The sequence below is a fragment of the Psammomys obesus genome, unplaced genomic scaffold (genome assembly GCF_907164565.1).
Source record: "Psammomys obesus unplaced genomic scaffold, mPsaObe1.curated_primary_1811, whole genome shotgun sequence".
In the NCBI taxonomy this organism is placed as follows: domain Eukaryota; kingdom Metazoa; phylum Chordata; class Mammalia; order Rodentia; family Muridae; genus Psammomys; species Psammomys obesus.
In genome coordinates this window covers 6,326,073-6,346,873 of record NW_026596147.1, presented here as the reverse complement: position 1 = coordinate 6,346,873, position 20,801 = coordinate 6,326,073, and the positions used below count along the sequence as shown (strand labels likewise).

The following is a 20,801-nucleotide window of genomic DNA, read 5'->3' as shown; positions in this document are numbered from 1 at the left end:
TATGTATGTATGTATGTATGTATGTATGTATGTATGTATGTATGTATGTATCTATCTATCTATCTATCTATCTATCTATCTATCTATCTATCTATGTTATCCCTAAGTACACCACTTCAGAAATCTGACACATTGTGGAGTACCAACTTTGACTATGTATGTCACTTTTCATGTATTCTTAAATAATGGCTGGGAGACATATCTAAAGCCAATGAACCTTCACGTTTTGAAGATTAGAATGTGGAGGATGAATACATAACAAAACCATTCCTGAATGAGGGGCTGAGGAACATTGCTTCTGTCAGAGGTGGAAGGCCACAGAAGGCACTGATCACTCATTTGGAATGGGCTAACAAAGGTTCCTGTGGATTTATGCCAGGTACAGCAAGGCTGCTCTAGTGCCAAATGCTGCTTTTTTTCCTAGGAGGTAGCCTTGATAGAGACTTGCTGTTCAAACCCTGATGAACCTGCTGGACACAACACCCAGCTCATTTAAGTATCCGGTGCTAGGTTCGATGGAGCAACAAAAAGAGGCTTCTATGAAGAAAAGAAAAGAGACACTAACAGCAGAGACGGTAAGAGCTGCAATAATTTGAGACAGGAGGAATAGAATGTCTTCTAAAGAGAAAGAGAAAGTTTGGAGCATTGTAGTTGAAAAGGTAATGAAGGCATTAAGAGACACTCAAGTAGGGCAAAATGATCTCAGAATCAGTTATCAAAGGAAAAAATGTGATGTAGGATAATTAGAAAAATGAACCAAAAAAGGAGATAATTCTCAGAGATAAATTAATTTCTGTTAATGTTAATTAATTACTTAGTCAAATGCTTCTGAACAAAAAAAAAAGTCACAGCTGAAATAATTTTATAGCATTCTATTGTAGTTTATTTATTGGTAAGTCTAAAAGTTATACTGTGTAATGAATTCTAGCTGCAAAGATAGATGAATATATTAAAACTGAGGTTTCCCTTGGACTTGCATATACAATGTTGGGTAAAGAGGAGGAACTAGACAGGCCAGGACAAATGGTGCCCATCATTTTACCCATCTTGAGCTGTAAACTCTGGCAGCTCTATCATCATTCTGTAATGTGAACTCCATGTTCCTGTTACTTGATTAGGATCTACCCACTTGGCCTCTTTAAAAGTCTCACACACATCTGAGCACACCTTTGAGTCTCCAAAATGCACTTGGGCACCATGTTCTATTTTGGGTAGCTACAAAGGTACTGGAAATTTCAAGTTGAAACCAACACCACGACCTATAAACTTAAGAACACGGGCTAGTGAATACAGGGTTCCAGGCTGACAGGCTGGGAGCTCCAACTATCCTTTCAGGTGTTTGACTCACTGTTTCAGGTCAGGTCAGGTCATCTTTGTTGTGATGGCCCTTTTTTCTTCCTCTTTCAGTTAATATAATAACTAACGCTCTTTTTATAATCCTCAAAAGTCAGATTCAGGTCTTTTTTTGAGGGCTACTTTTATACTGCCTTGAGATGACTAATAGATACTTTTTTAATTCAGAGGAAATGAACTGATTTCCTTCCCCTTTAGCCAGCCCTGTAGAGAATTCCCCATTCTTCCTCATTTATCTCAATTATTTCATCCAGACGAATGAACTACAAGGATGCTCAGAGTTTCAGTTTATGAGAGCTATTAAAAAATAACATAATAATTTCATTATTTATCAACATTCAGTTTTTAATTGAATAATAAAATTATATTCATAATGATACCTTGCAAATTACATAACTATATAGACTATGGTATATATTATTTTGTAATTATATATACGTAATATGATAATTGAGTTGATTTAATAAGAAACTATGTAAATGTAGATTAACAAATAAATTCATCATTTCATTTACATTCTCTTCTGGCTTTACCTTTAAGGAGATAAACTTACATTGTATCTTGAGAATATATTCATTTGTTACAAAAGGGTCATTTGAAGGAGAATTAATAATGTATCATTGTGATTGTGGATGCAATACTTGATGACACTCCTCTTTTAAGTATTTAAAGTTCATAAAAATGATTAAGATGAAAGCTTTCTAAGCAGTTTTGCCAGTGTTGTTTCCGGACCATTTCTCACTGTTCCTTTCAGTGTATTTAGAAATTTCTTTTGACTCTGAAATTTCTTCCAACACAGTAACTACATCAAACTTGGACTGTGTTGAAGCCAGAGTGACACTGACTTCAACATGACAACTGGCTTCACTTGACATTTGTGCTTTTCTGAAAAACAATGTACTTGTCATACCACAAAGGACTAGGAATGGAGCTTGCTAATTTCTAGGCCAAAGAAATGTCTAATTTTACAGCTTCCAAGGAGATGTAGAGCATTACTCCTGGTTACACTTATCTCCATCTACTGCTCCAGTGGTTAAATTAGCTTGTTCTGAGAGAAACCGGCACTGGATAAAAACGTAAAATCTTTTGAACAATAAAGAAGGTATACCATTAAGGAGGGAACTACAAACTGTCTCCAATCACAGAGACCAACTGAAACATTCCCCATTCTCTCTCACATTATATCCATTGTGACTTTCCATGTAAGTTACAAGTCTCTGTGTCATTTCATCTGTTTGGATGTGTTCAAGTGGATAAGGGCTGAAAAACGCAGGGATTATTGCAAGGTGTGCAAGGAGATGGATCCCTCTAAAATTGCAATGGTTTTCACATGAAAGGAGCCATTACAGACTCTTATTTGTGATCAATGCAGTCAGTTATGCTTATAAATGTTCTCTCCACGGAGAAGGGAATTTTAGCATTTGAATGTTAGGAATGTTAATATCCCTGTTCATACACCAATCTGTTGGGCTGACAGAAAGTGCCTCTTGGTTCTCAAGGGCTCTAAAATATGTTTATCCCTTATCGACTGATGATATTCACATAGAACCCAGATAAATGAGCACTCACATTTGCCAAAAATGAGCAACATTTGTTACCAGGTGTTGACTCTACCATTGGAATTGCTTTCATCTTTCACATCTCACAAATGGGCAGATGGGGTGACTCAAGCACTCAGTATGAATATTGCACAGTGACCAGCTTATAAAAATTTGAATAATCAAGTGAAGGCCGTGAGTGAACACTCATGCATAATACAAGAAAACCACTGTACTTTTAAAGGTATAAAAATGTTGGTGCTTATTAAAATAACCTTCTTGGTAAGCAACTTTAATGCCTTCATTGCTAATTCTGAAAGCACGATGAATTAGGCACAACTTCAAAGCTACATACCTCTACTCAAGTTAGAAAGAGCAGACATTTGCCACATTGCCACACTTAATTACCTTCCAAAGGCATAAGATGAAAACATGGGAAACACATCTGCCAACACAGTAAACACTTAGCAAATAACATGTATTGTTTATGCCAACTCATACCTTCATGAATCTGGCAACCAAGCCTCATATAGGAAGCATAAATAGACCTTAACAGAATAGGAACTCCACGGGGCCTGCCTGGACCTTTGCCTGCTCACATAGTATGTTATCTTAGTTGATGATGAAACTTATATCGTGATGATGAAAAATGCATGAGGGGATGAAGAATGAACAGTTAGCCACAGTCATGCTTTATACTGTGAAATGAGCACTGAAACCTTATGAAGAACCCTTTCAATTACTATACCTTCTTTTTCTCTTATTCTGTTTTATTATTTTTGGTAGTGGGTATCTCAGCCAATGGCTGATGCATGCTAAGCAGGGTTTTCCACTGAGCTCTGTTTCCGGTTCCTTTTCTTCCTGTAAAGGGGCAGGATGAGTTATCTTCCCAAGCATATTAATACTTACCTGTGTAATAAAACTTATAAAAGTTAGTGTTCAAACTTACTATTTATAGTACTAGATACTGCCCTAAAAATGTGGAGATGCTAAGGTGATTTTTCTCACAGGACATACGCGCCATTTTTCTTCTTTAGATTGGTCTTCCATGGTCCACAAAAGGGAAACTGTTTGACACGCGCATTGGTACAAGGCAGTTGATTATTTCTGAACTCCATTTGAACTTACTCAGCCACAAAGTAGGACTAATCATTCCTAATCCAGGGCAAATCTTCATCGCCAGCAAACACAGGGGTCTGCTGCTGACACTACACACACAGAAGTTCAAGTTGCCAGCCACCCATCTCCCAGTGGTACACATAATCTCTTAAACTACAGCAGATGCCAATTTTCAAAATAAGTGGAACTGATAAAGCACTTACACGCACATGATTTTTACTTTTTTTTTTTTTTTCTGTTGCTTTGTCTTACAACATCGCAATGAGCTACCTAAATGTCAGTTGGAGCCTCACCTATTCCCTTTGGTTCTTTTAGGTGCATCTCCTTATTTTGAAAATTTCAGAGCTTACACTAGATTTTAAAAGTAAGGACGAGTGAGCTGTGGTGTAGCTCAGTTGGGGTTGCTTGCCTGGCATGCAGCAAACCCTGGGTTTGACCACTGACAACCCATAAAACTGGGTCTGGTGGAGGAGGCCTGCAATCCCAGCACTTGGGGAAAATGAAGAGAGATGAACTAGAAATTATAGGTTATCCTTGGCTACACAGGGATTTAGTGGCCATCCTGGACTAGATGAGACCCTCAAAAAGAAAATAAAGTATAGAGAAGCAAAAATATTAAGTAAAGAAAAGTAAAAAATCACCTATAACTTCAGCATATAAAAGTGATTATCGACATCTCAGATTTTGATTGCCTACCTCTTTTCATTGTTAGAGGTCTTTGAGGAGGAAAGTTGATATTTGCATCTAAACAAATATTTCCACAGTGCCCATGTGCAAAACCATAGAGATAATGATAAAATGTAAATTGTAACATTTTCTTTTGGCTGGCCTGTAGCTCCCACAAATAGATGAGTCTTGAAAAAAAAAAAAAAAACAGTAAGAGCACAAGGTTTGGACCATCAAAGATCCAAGTTCAAGTCCCACTTTCCCCGTATATGTGATCCTGTATGAGTTGTCCAACATCTCTGGGTCCATGTCCTCTTCTGCAAGATGAGACTAACACCCTCATTGGCGTGCTTTTGTGAATAGTCAACAAGAGAAGTTTAACAAATTTGGCAAGCTACCTGGAGCAGCGTCCACTGACTGGCAGCCATTAAGGTAAGCTATAGGAATTGTTAATGTAATATGACCTCCCTGACTAACGCTGAAGAGCACCAAGCTCCAGTGCCATGGGAGCTGAAGACTACGTTTTAGATCAGCCCATAGGCATATTGTAAGCAAGTTGTTTATACTTAGATTCTAGCCTCTGTTAATACAGCTGACTTCAGTTCTCCAAGAGCAGTGGTTACCTGCATTCTCTCCCAATACATAGTTTCTCTTTCCTTCTTTTTCTTTTTCTTTCTTTCTTTTTCTTTCTCTCTTTTTCTCTTTCTTTCTTTCTTCCTTTCTTTCTTTCATGTGTTGGGAGAATAGTGGACCTTACTGAGGAGAACAATCCAGTTGGGACCAGAAGATACAGAGATGGGCAACTCCTCTCCTGGAGAAATTTCTTTAGCAGTCTAAGAATAAGGTAATCATTGAAACCTGGTAAGTTTTGTAGTAAGATTTTATTTTTCTCTAATGTGGAAATGCATTTTTATGTATATTATGTAGCTGTTTTGTTTTAGTCTTTTGTTCTGGACCTAGCCACCTTAGTTATATAAGCATGACCTTAGGAGAGGGATTGGTTGGCCACGGGTCTTGACTGAATAAATCCCTGCTCCATAGTCGAGTCATTTTACATTCACTTTCCAAACATTTCCTTATGTTTTAGTGGTGATGCTCATAGGTGACTGCTGTCATCCCTAAGTATTGAAGAGAGCTACAGCAGCAAGAAGCTGTCTGCATACCCTGAGTTAACAGTCAAGGAACTGGAAAGAATCCCAAGTTCACGTGACTGCAGTGGCCTTGCATTCACTCCCACAACACACGAAGCCTCATTTCCAAGTTTGTTCTTAACCTCAGACCCACCCACCAACCTCCCAAGTTCTTTCTAAGCCCTGCTCACCAGCAGACAGTGTCATTTCACACGCAGAGCCTGTCTTTGCCTAGCACATGTCTGAAGCGGCCCAGGTAAGACCAGCCATACTCTTGCTCTTCTGTGTGTGCCCTCTCAGTGCTTGGTCACTTGCTGTGTGACTGTCCACGTGGCTGTGAACATTCCCAAGAGCAAGATTCTAGCTAGTCACCACTGACGTCACTGAACAGCCTGGAGAAGCAGAGCTTCTCAGTGTCTGTCTCCCAATGAACTCACTTTTATAAGGATGACAGAGTAATTGGTAGCAGGTTTTTCTTCCCTCCTTCCTTCTCTCTCTCCCTCCTTCTCCCCCTCCTTCCCTCCCTCCTGACTTGTCTCCTTATTCTGAACTTATTTTTCTTACATTTATTGGTTTGCATGTGCATGTTTCTGTAGGCTCATGCGTGGGCATGCACACATATATTGGCATATGTGTGCTGCAGCACCACGTGTGGATGTCAGAGGGCAACAGGCAGGAGTAAGTTCTCTCCTTCCTCCCTGTGGGTTCAGGGACCAAATTCAGATCATCAGCCTTACCAGTGAGTGCCTTTACCACCCCCCCCACCTTATCCCCTTTTTGTGAGGGGGAGGACAGAGTCTTGCTATGCAGCCCAGGCTGGGCTTGACCTTGTGACAGTCTGGTCCTGACTCCTCCCAGGCCTGCAACAGCACATCCTGCTGACGGTAACATGTCTATAGCATTTTCTATATACCAGTCTCAGCTGTACGCGGTCAGAGTATATAGTCCATCCAATCTTCATGAAACCTTCTGAAATAATTTATCATTTAAATCTTTTTTTTTACAAGAAGCCTAACTTACAATGATAACTTCAATGGATTAAAAAAAAAGAAACCTAAACAACTTTAGTTCAACATCTAACAACAAAATTACTAAAAAAAAAAAATGGCTAATATGCTAATTTTTATTAACATTCATTATTTCTTCATGGGAATTGCATTTATCAGTCAAACTCTATGTTTTTAAAACAAAGAAATAAAGAGTATTATCATTTATTTTAAAATGATATGGGAGAAATGGGAAAATTGTAGTGTCAAAAGATATGACTTAAGTAAACTGAACAATTATATTTAATGGCAGGCTATATTTCCATAATTATTTGCATATATATGTTACAATAATAACTAAAGCAAAAGAAGCCATGAATTTTAGAGGGTGTGGGAAGTAAACACAAGAAGGGTTGGAAGGATGAGAGAGAAGGGAAGACATTATTTTATTTTAATTAAATAAAAAATTTAAAAGATAAGGTACTGCAAAAAATGTGAATCATTTTCTAAAAACTGAAAAGGTTTCTTTAGAGTCTCTTATTGATTAGGCATGCGTCAGTGAGGAAAATGTCTCCCACAGAGGCAGTAGGGTCAAGCCACAAGAGGCCACCATTTTCTTCCTGCTCCCTTCATGTAGGCAACATCAGAGCCCTCATTGGCTCCTGAATTTGCTTTACTGCTCCTGATAGCTGAAGTATTCCTGGCTGCTTGCTAGGTGCCTTTATGAAGACATTTTCATCAAGCATGCCAAGTCCTGCATGCTTCAACCCTCAGCCCTCTCTATCCACTTTGGTTGAGAGTATCACCATCTCTCCTGTCACTTGATCAGCCAATATCTCAATATCTTCCAATATCCCAATGATCCATTCTTAGAGGAGCATTGCATAGGCCTGCTGGGATTCATCCACAGACCTCATCAAAGAGGGTAGCAGAGGTGGCCCTGTACACCACCTGCCTGGCTTTGCAAGACTGTCAAGGACCAAGAAGTAAGTGGAGTCTTTCTGTAACCTTCTACATCAGCTGTCAACAACATTCCTCCTGTCGGATATTGGTGCTATGAATTACGTAGTCTTATATTTCATCTTTGTGCTGTTCACTCCCAAAGTCTTGCTCACTTTAGAAGTGGTAGCGAAGGCTGCTCACTTTAGAGTTGTGACTAAGTCCCATGGGGTTTTGTTCCACTAGGCCCCAGCCTGTAATGCAACCCTTCCAATAAGTAAGATGGGGTAGATGTAATTTTTTGAGCAATATTTATTTTGTTTTCCACAATGGTTATAGTGGTTTAAATGCTTCTTGATGGTCAATTTAAATGCTTTTAAAGTTAGGCCTTGATTAAGCTAAGGGTTTTCGTACTTATTTGGGAATGCAAGTATCAAGAATTGCTTTGAGAAGCATTAAAAAGAGAGAGAGAAATGCTGGCATTTATGTAACTTTCCCTTTTTGCTTTCATAGGAATGCTGTATGCACCGATCCTGTAAGACATTCACTAGCATTGTATTTCCCTAAGCTTCCTTCCCTGATCCTCTAAGGAGTCTCTCTTCTCAGGGTCTTTTGTTGTCATCTCCTCCAACACAGAGTTTCTATGTGTTACTTTTGTATCCTTTGTATAGCCATCATCTTCTATATTCAGCTGCATAGCTAACATTCCTGTCTTAGTGAACTGAGCTCCCCTGTTGGCTTCCTAGCTCAACTTCTCATCATTTCCCCTACCACAAACACAGGGTGGTTCCCTGAGATATATATATATATGTACAATAAACAAAACAAACAAATTAATGACGTGGAAAATATCAACTCTAAAACGCAATCACTGCTGGGCGTGGTGGTGCGAGCCTTTAATCACAGCATTTGGAAGGCAGAGGCAGGGGGAGATCTCTGTGAGTTTGAGAGCAAACTAGTTTGAGTAGTGGGTTCCAGGACATCCAGAGCTACGTAACAGAGATCCCATTTCCATTTAAAAACTAAGCACAACCACCACAACAAAAATGTAATGAAAATGTCAACATTTCCATTTCTATCTGGTGTCTCCTTGAATTTGTACCGAGCACACAGGATCTTTCTCATTCTCTGCTTTCCTTTACCCAGTACTCTTTGCAGAGCTGAGAACTGAACCCAGGGAACTTGGTGCATGCACTCTAACACTGAGGTTTATCTACCCTCAGTCACTTCCCCCTTTTGAGAACTTTTTAATACTAGATAGGATTAGGAGGGGTGTGGCCAGCTAATTTGTGTTAACTCAACAACTGAGACACTAGCTTTAAAAGTATAGGAAGGAAGAATGAAAGACTCTGTCCTTATATGGTCATCTCCATCTACCAGAAAGGATAATTCCCTGATACCTTGGTTTACTTAATATGAACTCATGGTACTGGTATGTTTGTTGAGAGAATATGTTGATAATGGTTTTAGAATCATTTTGTCACCTGGCATTATATTTGCCAGGAAGAATGCTGATTTTATTTCCCAAGAGAATGTACTGACCAATGAATGCTCTTGTCAGTGGGAAGTGGTGTTTCCCAATGCCAGGCATCCAAGGAGTTGTCCTATCTTGTTGGCCAGATAAAATATTCTCCCTTGCTCTGGGATGTATCAGCTAGAACATATGTAGATTTCTTGGAAATAATTTGCTTCTAGTTAGAAATGGAAACGAGCAAATTTCAGAGCAACACTCTTCTTAGTTCTTTCTAAACTTGAAAGTTCTTTTGGTTAGGTGACCCAAAGAATGGCACACACTCCATGTCCTGAAGCCCTTGTGGGTCCTCCATTCCCTGCAGACCTTTTCTGTACCACAGACTTCCAGACCTCTCTTCACAGACTGGAGCAGAAGCAGAGTGCAACAAAACACTGAGGAGTCTGGGAACTGGGCAGTTCAGGGATAGAACAGTCTCTAGGAAACAACTTGATGATCCTAATCTTTGCATTCCTGACAGTTACAAAAATAAATATCAAAGCCCTAAAGGGAGGAAACAGAGTTCTGAGGCCATGTTTTTCTAATTTCTTTCAAAGGAAGAAAAAAATTAGAGTTTCAAATGATTAGGATGTAATAAGACATCCCTTGGTAATCTACAGCTCAAGTCAAATGACTTTGCTGGAGTCCTTATGAGGCAATGATGGGACACTGGATCAAAAAAGGACAGTGACTTTTCAAGCTACACCAGGTTATTTATGACTTTGATCATCATTCACTTTTATTAAATAAGGGTGACAGTATCCTATGCCCTGCTAGTAAATCCAAAAATTAATTTAAAATGCAGTCCAAATACTTTTTACACTGTAGAAGGGAGTTTTTGCTTAACTTAGGGGAAAGTCATCAGTCACGTCGTCGGTTTTTATAGAATTAAAGCTCTGGTAGAAAGGAAGCCAGTGGCGTAATCAGATTTCAGATGGCATCCCATCTGAAAAAGACATGTATCTATGTAAAGTCAGAGAATTCAGGATAGACCCTCAGTGTCTGAGGAAACAACCTAAGAAAATCCTTCTCCCTAAACAGAGGTAGTTAAAAGGAGTGATTATCATTTCTTTGGTAAATCAGATGTCTATCTTCTCTCCTGATTTTTTTTTTTTTTTAATTCTCAGATGTCACTACCATGAGGCTAGGTCTTTCTCGAGATTAAATTGTGAGGGAAGCTGATAATGTGCAAAATAAGCCAAGTTATTTTCTATTGTGTAAGGACTTCCTTTGTTCAAGATACCTCGAAGACTTCAAAGGATTCCTTAGTGTTTTACCTAAAAAGGACACCACCCCTGTGCAACAATCCCCTAACAAAAAGAACATCTAAAGATATATGGACCATATTAATTTTCTCATGATGGAAGTTGCGTGGAATCAATTTTCATTACTTGAATTTAACCTCCATTCATTCACATGTTATATTTACATACATATAAACCTATATGTCTATAACCTAATCAGTCTAGTATCCAACCGTAATTTACTTTCAGCCAAGCCCATGATGGAGTAAAGAGCTAAAACACTGTTGCTTTCTCATGAAATCACCTGGGATGATTAGACATATCTAGAAAAGTGCCATTAAAATGGCATAAAAATGCAATATGCAAAGTGTAAGGAGAAACTAAGCATATGACCCTGTTAAATCTTTCTTTGGCAGAAAGATCACGGAAGTCTCTCTGAGTACCTCTGAGTCACATGCCCTCAAAAGGACCTACTCTTGGTATATTTGCCATACTGTTTTTAGCTTCTCTTCTGAGAGTTAAGGCACATAGAGCTGTTAGGATAGTGGCCCAGGGTAAGTGGTGAATCTTCAGCATTCTTTGGCCTGATCAGGTTGGGTCTTTTTGGGAGTAACATTTTTTTGCAGCTTGGCTGGAGCGACATCTCTGTGTTAACAACATCTCTGGCTCCTGCCGATGACCCAGGTTTGAAGCCCAGCAAGGACACCCTGCAGCCTGCAATCACCTGGAGCTCCAGCCACACACAGATTAGACGTGTCATGTCTCTGCAGGCACGGGCACATGAGCCCAAACCACACACAGACAGACGTATGAGAAAATTAAAAAATAAACCTTTAAAAGTATATTTTCTGTAGCTTTCTGAATGCTAAGTATTTTAGCTTTCATTTGCTTGAGTCTACTTAGAAGCCGTTATTTTCATTGCTTATATAAGGTCTTCCAGCTTTTTACGGATTTTCAACTTAAAAAGATCTCCCTAAATTGACATCATTTCTCAGCTTAAGCTCTCTAATTATACTCCAAAGCTTAAGAAGAAATATCTTAAACTTTGTGGTGTTTAAATTATCTTCCTTAAGCTATTTTAAATAGAAGGCAAATGTGAATTTGTTCATGTTGATCTTGTTTTCTCAATGGGTGTGAATATAACCAGACGCTTTCAAACGAACAGAAATCTCATTTCCTTGTCTGAATTATTCATGACACTCTGAGTTACATGTGAGCTTTACCCAGGTCCTGGCAATATCCCTGTGTTATGAAACTGTTGACGTGAAGTGAGTGCCTTTCTTCAGGAAAACTATATTTTACTTTAAAACATAATAGTCCTTCCTAAAATTTTCATTTTTTTTTCTTCTCCTCTGTTTTGTAATTTCAAAAAAGAAAGAAAAAATAAACATTTCTTTATTTACTTTTTATCTCTGGGTAGAAACGGCCTTTTTAAATCACATGTCAGCGTTAGTACAATGTGGACAGAAGATCTGATTACTACGGACCATTTATTCAATCTATGAATGCTGACGGAAGATTTAATGGGCCAACCTGTTCCCGAATGCCTTCCATGCCCCAGCTGCCATTCTAAAGTTGAATTTTCCTTGTCACTTTTGTTCTACCCAAGCACTGTTCCTCTTCTTTCTTTTTTCTTTCTTTCTTTCCTTTCTTTCTTTCTTTCTTTCTTTCTTTCTTTCTTTCTTTCTTTCTTTTCTTTCTTTCTCTCTCTCTCTTTCTTTCTCTCTAACATTAGGTACTCACATTTAGGTACTTTACCTAAAATTGTCTAACCTAGCAGACAGACAGGCACGCAGAACACAAGACCGTCCTCACTGTGGCAACAATTGATTGGTTCTAACATTTTCATCTTGACTACTAAGTTATATTTTCAGATCTGGGTGTGGCAGCAAATGTATGTATTCCCAATACTCAGAAAGCAGAGATAGAAGCCAGCCTGGGCTACCTAGCAAGACTGCTTTCAAATACAAAAAACAAGGGAGTCGGAGAGATGTCTCAGTAGTTAAGAGCAGCTTATGCTCTAGCGGAGGGCCCATGTGGAGTCCCTGCATCCACGTGATAGCTCACAACCTTCTAAAGCTTCCAAGTCCCAGGAGGATCTGATACCCTCCCTAGACTCCACAGATAGCACACAATATCCTGTGTAGACTAAGTACAGGGAAGACATCCATTCACGTAAAATAAAATTAAATAAATCTTTAAGAACAATAACAAAAGTCTAGATCTAGCTATTAAGAGACAAGTTTTTTGTTTTTTTTTTTTTCAAAAGGTGTTGACTCTTCACGGTATAAAACATGGTATTGGCTGACAGATGACGTGCACTTGTTCCAGAACACACTCACCCTTCACAGAAGACACCCTTGGGCACAGGAATAGCTGGAGTTATTGTTATCTGCTCCTCTTTCCTCTGTTAACTTCAGCACAGAAAATGGCATGATAAGGTGTGAGGGCATGCTGATAAGCCACAAAAACTAAGCCCCCTTTTCAGCATCCAGTGAGGGCTTCCTAACCATTGTTATTGATATTATTGGTTTTTTTTCCCCCTAGTTGTATTAAGTGTGGGTAAAGGGTGCAAACTATTCACTCAGAAGTAGCTGAGCTTTAGTTAATAGGTAGAGAAAGAGTTCCCACAGTCATAAGCTTAGGCTCATTTCTGTCTATAGGGATGTGACCTCTGTGCTGGTTACTTCCTTGGAGGTCTAAGTGCTCTGGAGAAGCCAGCAATCCTGGCCTGGAAATCGGCTCATGGACTTTGTAGAGAATGACAGAATGAACACTTAAATAAAAGTATTTTCTCCAGCGTGGCCAGGATGGATATTGGTTTGTTGTTGCTGATTTATTTTGTTTGTTTGTTTGTACACTTAAAAACATCACACCAGTCCTACTGACATTTGTATTTCCTGCTGGGAACTTTCTAAGTATTGACACTTTTGGTCAGAAGCCCCTTTTTGTTGTAGTTTGTTGGTCTTTGGGGCTGATCCTTACAAATACCTTCAAAGCCTCTAAACCAGTGGTTCGCAGCCTTCCTGATGCTTTGATTTTTAATACAGTTCCTCATGTTGTGGTGACCTCCCCTGCCAGTCATAAAATTATTTTCGTTGCTACTTAATAATTCTGCTATTGTTATATATTGTAATGTAAATATTTTAGGCAATCCCTATGAAAGGATCATTAGACCCCAGATGGGGTCGCGATCCAGAGACTGAGATCTATTTCTCTCAAGGAGAAGACCATGGAGGGGCTGCAGAATCAGAGACATTTCTGTTCTGTTGCCTCTGTTCCCAACTCTGACCAGTCAAAAAAAAAAGAGTAGGAAAGGAATCTGAAAAGATTTCTTTCTACATTGGGCCTGGATTCACCTTAATAATCTGTAAGAATGTTACTGCAAACTTAAGCACTTGAGTGCTGGTTTTAAATAGTATATAAAAGTATGTCCTGAAGACAGAGGGTCTGGTTCATGATAAGAAAATCCTTTTTAATATTTGCCCTCCTTTGTGAGCACTTCTCAAAGGAAAAGTAGAGGAACTGAACGTCTGTGTTGGATAAAAACACCCCAAACTAAGAAAACAGGAAAATGTGCATTTAAAAAATCCCCGAAATTTTTGAGTAAGCCTCTTTCTTGTTTGATTTTCCTATATTTACAGTATAGGCATAAAAAGAACCTAAGAATTATTACTGAGATACACCCGAGGGGGATGAGAATGTTTTCTTTGAGATAACCATTGCTTAGACTGAGGAAGAATGATGGCTTTTTGAATTCTGTTCAAATCAAACCTTTCAGGGCAAGCAAAAGCAATGTTAGACCTACATATTTCTGCCTCATATAGGGATGAGAAAATTGGTCCCTTTTGGCCACAATTTCCATTTAATAAACTAGCACATTTCCGTTTTTAAGATTGGAAAGTGTGATATTCTATATAAGTCTGTCTTACCATAAGCCCTCCAGGCTTGTGTCTTAGCAGTTACTCTAGCCTCCAAACAACTAATATAACCTCAGTTCAACTTGGTCTGCTTCAGCGTTATTGGGCCAGGGTCACTTTTAGAGGTCAACAGCTACAGAAGTGCTTCTCTATAGCTGAATCCACGTGTCTTAGCATTTTCAGAAATGACTTATAGATATTTTGAAACATTCAATAGTTTAGACTAGGCCTATCTGTACAAAGATTGTATTTATGTCCTTTTGTACACCCTTTAGAAAATTATCAAATGCAGTCATCTATTATAACTCTTCACTGCAAAGTGCAAGAGCCAACCGCTATAATACCATATATTTTTAGGTACAAGATAAATCTTCAAATATTATCTAAATATAAAATATGGAGGTTGATTGAGATGCATAATGAGATTGTGTTTCCTAAAATCTAATTGCTATATGTGATGAGACATTCAATTACTTTGTCTTTAAGGTTATTATTATTTAATTATAGCATTTTTTAATTACAGCATGCTATACATGAACATCAGCAGAGGACAGCCAGTGTAAACTGTTAGAGCCCAGCACAGTCAAGAGGAACTTGGACTTAACTCGTTTCCATTAGGAAATTCAAATCTGGTAGAGATTATAAAATGTCTAGAAATATGAATTTAAGTATCTCCTAGTAGCTTCCTTTCTAATTTGAAACATCTGGATATTTTGAACCCTCTAATCCGAGCTACTTTACGTACCAAACATTCATACCAAACTAACAACTACTTTTGCCTTGAACATAGGTACCTTAAGAGACAGGGACTTACATGTAAAAAGGTAGTTCTTGATTTATCAATCCTGTGGATGGCAGTATTCTAGCAATTTCCCCACAAAAAGGGTGATTATAATACTTTTAAAATAACAATTATGCCATTATCTGGGGGGAAAGATAAGTCTCTATTAAAACCATGTCTACAGCTACAGTGACACCGCTCTCTTACCTAGGAACTCATATTGAGGGGAAGGAGGTGGGGCACGATTGATTGACAGATGAGGGATCCAGTAACCTTCAAGGTTTATTTGGGAAAAATAAAAAGAAACTTTTGTTACTAGACACTGTGTTGCAATTCCTTAGTTCCCCTCCAGCTCAAAACCCTTCCCTCCTCAGCCTCAATCTGTTTCCTAAGTATCTCACAGTATACTCGGCTTCCAATCAAAAGCTGATTCAAAGCAAATCCCAAAGAGGAATGTTCAGTTTTTTTTTTTTTTCTCCTGAAATTTTTGCGGGTTTATTTAAAAGTTACCTTTAAAGATTTTCTTTTAGAAAATTACTATTTAATAGGAGACACTCATGCTCTTATGAAACTGTGATCCCAGAGTGACATTTTCATATCTGAGAAGTCAAAGTTGATGCCTCTTTTTGTCTGTTTGTTTGTTTGTTTTTTTTATGTTTTGAGTTTCTCTAATGAAAGGTGCTACTAGGTCAAGGATATATTTACAGTAACCAATAGTGAAGTTAGCAACAGAATGTCTTGCATGCTAGATTCTAAATGCTGTACAAAGTGCTGTAGAATCAGATTAGTGCAACTGTAGAGAATCAGTGAGCAGAGGCAAATGCATGATACTGCTGCAGACAGAGAGAAACAGGTTGATATGTTTGGTAAGGAACCATCAGGGCCTGGGGTGAGGACATCCTTGTTGGGTTCTTGGGGGCCCACTAAAAGTGGCTGACGGTGCTTGGAGAGTTAGAGGGAAAAAAAATCTACAACAGAGGGTGTGAACATTTGCCAGTGTTTCATAGTGTGTTTTGGAAATTATGAAATATTTGACTCTGCCAAGAGGAGAGTTGGCAGAAATTGAGTCTAAAACTAGGCAAGAACCACCAAGGAAAGTGCTGATGGATGAGGAGAGGAGGACTCTCTGACTCCATTCTGAGGGCTGTTGGATTAACAGCTGCTGGTGTGTGGCATGCTCATCTTCCATGGCTGCCGCCTTAAATGGTTAAGCCACGTGGGAGAATGGAGCTGGGGTAGGTAATGAGTGAGCCTGTCCACCTTCCTGTCATGTTCTTGTCCCACGAAAAGACAGCACAAAGTCAACAGGGCATATCAGTTAGGTGTGCTGTAGCTATTTCTACAACCTGTTCTAAAAGTTAACCCAAGAGAAATGAATAGAGAATGATTTCCTTGCCTCAGGTGTGTTTTTTTGTTAATTCTAAGAGTCCTTTTGGGGGTAGCATAAAAAGGAAATGAAATTGAAAAGGGGTTATTTTTACCATTCATTTTGTCCTCACTGTTCATTTGCTTTTCCTTGAAAACTAAACTAAGTACAATCCCGTTATCTCAGCATTTTTCCCCCACAGAAATCATCCCCTTCAGTCAGAGCCATGTTCATACATAGCCTTTTCCAATGTGTTCACGTTTCACTGTGCCGACGATTCTTAGTCTAAATCTTTAGATCCTGAATTCTGATGACAGAAAGAAAGTTATGAAATTCCTCCCTTGTTATGCTTTATGATTTGCTCCTCTGAGGGTATGCTACCATATGAAACAGGTGATTCAAGTTTACACATGTCAGCGAAAACATCACAATTAACATTATCAGAAGACTCCTTCTGCCATTTAGTCAGAAAAAGACAGTAAATAATAAATTACTTCTTGGAAAAAGATCTCAGTTACCATGTATTTGAAATTTCATGGCAAACTCCATCTTTAGCTCATAGAAATATGTTATCAGAAGTTTTCAGATAAATGATTTTTGCTATTTTCAACAGCATTATAAGAAATCCGACCTTCCTGACATACCAGCAGTAGAATTGCCTTAGGGAAGGCTAAAATGGTGCTAAAGCAGAATTTAATCATTTCTTGGCTCATTCCTTGCCAGGGAGTTTGATTTGGCTGACCAATCACCAGCTTGTTCCTAAGAGACTATAGAGGAAAGAAATGCCTCTGAAGGGGCAAACCCCTATTCAATTCAAAGTCTGTGCCACTTTCAGGCAGTGACCAGCGGCAGACATCACCCCCGTTATTGGTGTATCTGCAGGAAGTGCGTGCTATTTTCTGTGTCACTGTCCTATGGAATCTACTTGTGAAAAGAAGTTTCCCTGCCACGTACTATAGCTGCACTTGAGTTCAATGCAAAGACTCCCATCTCTTTTCTTTCCCTGGATTCTGAGCCTGGGAGTACAATGGAGGTGTTGTGCCCTGGGGTAGCCTGGCACTGGGGTAGCCTGGCACGCAGGATACTGGAAGAGGAGGTGTAGGCAACTTGCAATACCTTACAGTGTTTGCTCTGTAACTGCTGAGGGCTAAATCAAACAGCATGCCGGGCCATTCGGTTCAGAATACAAGTACAAAATGCACTGGCTATTACGACCTATAAAGGGAACAGAAATACTTGCTTTAAAGGTGTGCCTAGGTGTAAAGATTTGAAGCACTGACGAGGGCTGAAGACAAATGCTTCACAGCTTGCATGCTGCCGGTTTACTGTGTAGTTCTTTTAACGTGTCAAAGGGCAAGTCACAAAAGAACCCATTGTTCTGTCAGAGAGAAAGGTTATTGGCTATCAGGTCTGTCCAGAAAGACAAGCCATCACAGTTTGTTAAAACAGTAAATATTTATTTTAAATCCTAACACAAAGCAGCAGTACTCTCTTCTTTACCAGACAATTTCTGGAACCTCGATTCACCGAGGTAACTCTCTATCTTAGACACTATTTTTGTGGGAGTAATGCGAGCGTCTCCCCCTTAATTTCAGATCCCTAACGATCAATGTAAAATTTCCGGGTTAAGTTTTGCTTCAATTCATTTGTATCCCGGGCTTTCAAGAGAGGGGAAAAGCTTACCTCCGTCAGTCCAGTGGGATGCCCGGAGCCCCTTCCTCAGCCTCCGCTGCAGCGTGGAGGAGCAGATGCCCTGCGAGCCCACGGTCTGTTAACAGGAAGCAGGTGAAGCCGAGAGCGTCCGCCCGCGTTCCAGCCCAGTGCCCATCCGCGCGCGCACACCTGCTGTCCCAGACCTGCGGCTCGGGAGCAGCAGCCTGGCACAGGACCCGTGCTGGCAGGGGGCGACCCCCTCCCTTCAGAGCCCCGGGCCTCTCAGCTCGGGAGCTGCCGAGACAACCGTGCGGGGAAGGCTTGCCTGGCCGAGACAAAACCCTTTCCTGCTGCCCGCGAGCGGATACGCAGCATTATCACCCTGCGTTCCCCCGCTCTCCAATCAGCTAATTGCAAAGGCAGTCAGCAGCTTGTCGCAGGGGCGGCTGGCGGGCACACGTGGCCGCAATAATTGTGCGCTGGCATGCCTGATGTGGCTCTCTTCGTTCAAAAAAAAGATTTATTATTATTATTTATTATTATTATTATTTTTAAATTTGCTTCTTCCTGGGTGAAGCTCTGTGCCACACTGCTTTCCCTAAGTAAAATGGCTGGTCCTCTCAGCGCGGTTGCAGACAGCTCATTGGGTTCCGCTGGCTTTTCGTAGCCATAGCAACAGCCAACAGACAGACCTAGCAAGCATGGCTGGTCATGTGCAGCGCGCTACACAGCTTGTTAATTTCTTTTTTCTCTCTTTTAAATCAAACGCATCGTTTTTCGAAGGGGGGGGGGACCAGCTTCTGTTACCTTTCTAAATGTTTGAGCGAGAACGCAAGCGCCCTGGGTCCCCCCTCGGCCCCCGCCTTCCCCCCCCCGCCCCCCCGCCCCCCCCCCCCCCCGCCCTCCCGGCTTTTCTGGGGAACTTTTGTTGTATGCATGCGTCACTGTGACCCTGTGAGATCAGATCGAGGAAGAAGCTGTATTCTCATCTATCCAGGTTAATAATATGCATGTCGCCACAGGGGCACCATGGAACTGTGGGCAAAACCAGGTTCGACCTTGGCATCGCGGAAGGAAAGGCCGGGAAGGACACTGGTAAATGTGGACAGCTGTGGTTTTTATTTGCCAGTGACAACCTTATAGCCAACTTAACTCAAACAAAGCCTCGTGAATAGTGTGTTGTATCTGGTCAAATTAATAATAGTCCAGTCAGGTAGGCAAGTTTATCAATTCTGAATTATCCATATATCTAAAGAATGGGCTTAAACATCTCTAAACATTGTACAGTTTAAAGCAGAACTTTTAAAAGTTCTCTTGTTGTTTCTGTAGAAAGCTACCTTTAACTCAACTATACTTTATTTTTAATGTTAAGATACTTCTAGAAAAATCCAAACCTAATGAAAAATCCTTTGAGAATTAATTACCTTCAAGGCAGGAGTAGTTTGGATTGTATTCCACACTTTCTTAAAAGCCCACCTCCTCAGAGAATCTTCCATGGTTAATGCCATTAACAATTTAAATCTTCTAAAATCCCCCCAAGTCTTTTCTACTTTTTAAGCATTGTCATCAGTCATGTTCTAGTTAATATATTTTCAAAGCAGTGCCATTACTTAGTTTTGCTTCTAGAAATCTGTTTGAAATAGTGTTAACACTTTGGACTTGTAAACAGACAAGTTTCGTTTGCTAAGAGACATTGATTTGTATTTTGTAGGTATCGCATTTTCCTGCCCAAGTCAATATTCCTGCCTTCTGCAGTCATTCCCAGGGCCAGTGTGACAGGAACCCTGTACATGTAGATTTAGGGATCCCGTCTCCTCTCCCTGTCCAAGCAGATTCATATTTGATCTGCACAGGATCAGTATATCCAGTAATAAAGGCCTGGATCATTCCTGCTTAGTTAGTCCCACACTTTGTATGGTCACTGGAGTTATCCTCTGTTAACCCACTGAGTTTGCTGTCTTGAATAGATTACTGCAGTTCCTTGAGCATGTCTGCTCTTTGATTTCAAATGTCCACCTCCCAAGAGGCATAAAAGTCCTTGCGTCCTGAACTCCTGGATACTTCTGATTCCTGAAAGGCTCTTTGCTGAACCTCGTTCTGTGCCTTTAACTTCGATTGCAAGGTGCCTCTTTATTCTTCAGCATCTTGCTCACATAGATCCATCCATCACCAGTGGCACTCTCAAAAAGTTTACTTCTGCTTTCCCACTGTGCATGGGATCTGTCTGTCTCAATTATCTAGGGACTCGTGCCATTATATATATATATATATATATATATATATATATATATATATATATATATACTGTTTTTCTCTGCCACTGCCTGAAAGCCAGTCTGAAAGCTCATACATTATTGCCTTCTATACTTTACTACAGTAACTCCTCAATGCATATATTTTCTTGAATGTAAGACAGGATCTAACTGTGTTGCCTAGGCTGGTCTCCAACTTTTGGACTCAAGGAATCCTCCTGCTTCAGCCTACTGAGTAGCTGTGACTGCAGGTATATGACACTATGTGTAGCTTCCTTAATACTGAATGATATCCTACAGCGCTGGAATGTTTTACATGCATTCTGAATTTTATCTCATTTTCA

The 20,801-nt window shown here is 39.9% G+C and overlaps 1 protein-coding gene across 8 annotated transcripts in view; it reads right to left on the bottom strand.

Annotated features, from left to right (window-relative positions):
• Positions 1–18,967, bottom strand: part of Sorbs2 (sorbin and SH3 domain containing 2) — a 197,031-nt gene extending 178,064 nt beyond the window's left edge. For 2 of the 8 annotated variants that reach the window (XM_055593636.1, XM_055593638.1), the window contains exon 1: positions 18,236–18,733. The gene's annotated coding sequence lies outside the window, so the exon portion shown is untranslated. Of the gene's footprint in view, positions 1–18,235 lie in introns of all 8 variants that reach the window. The other 6 variants (XM_055593641.1, XM_055593642.1, XM_055593643.1 and 3 more) reach the window with 5 other exon arrangements.
• Positions 18,968–20,801: the final 1,834 nt, after the last annotated feature.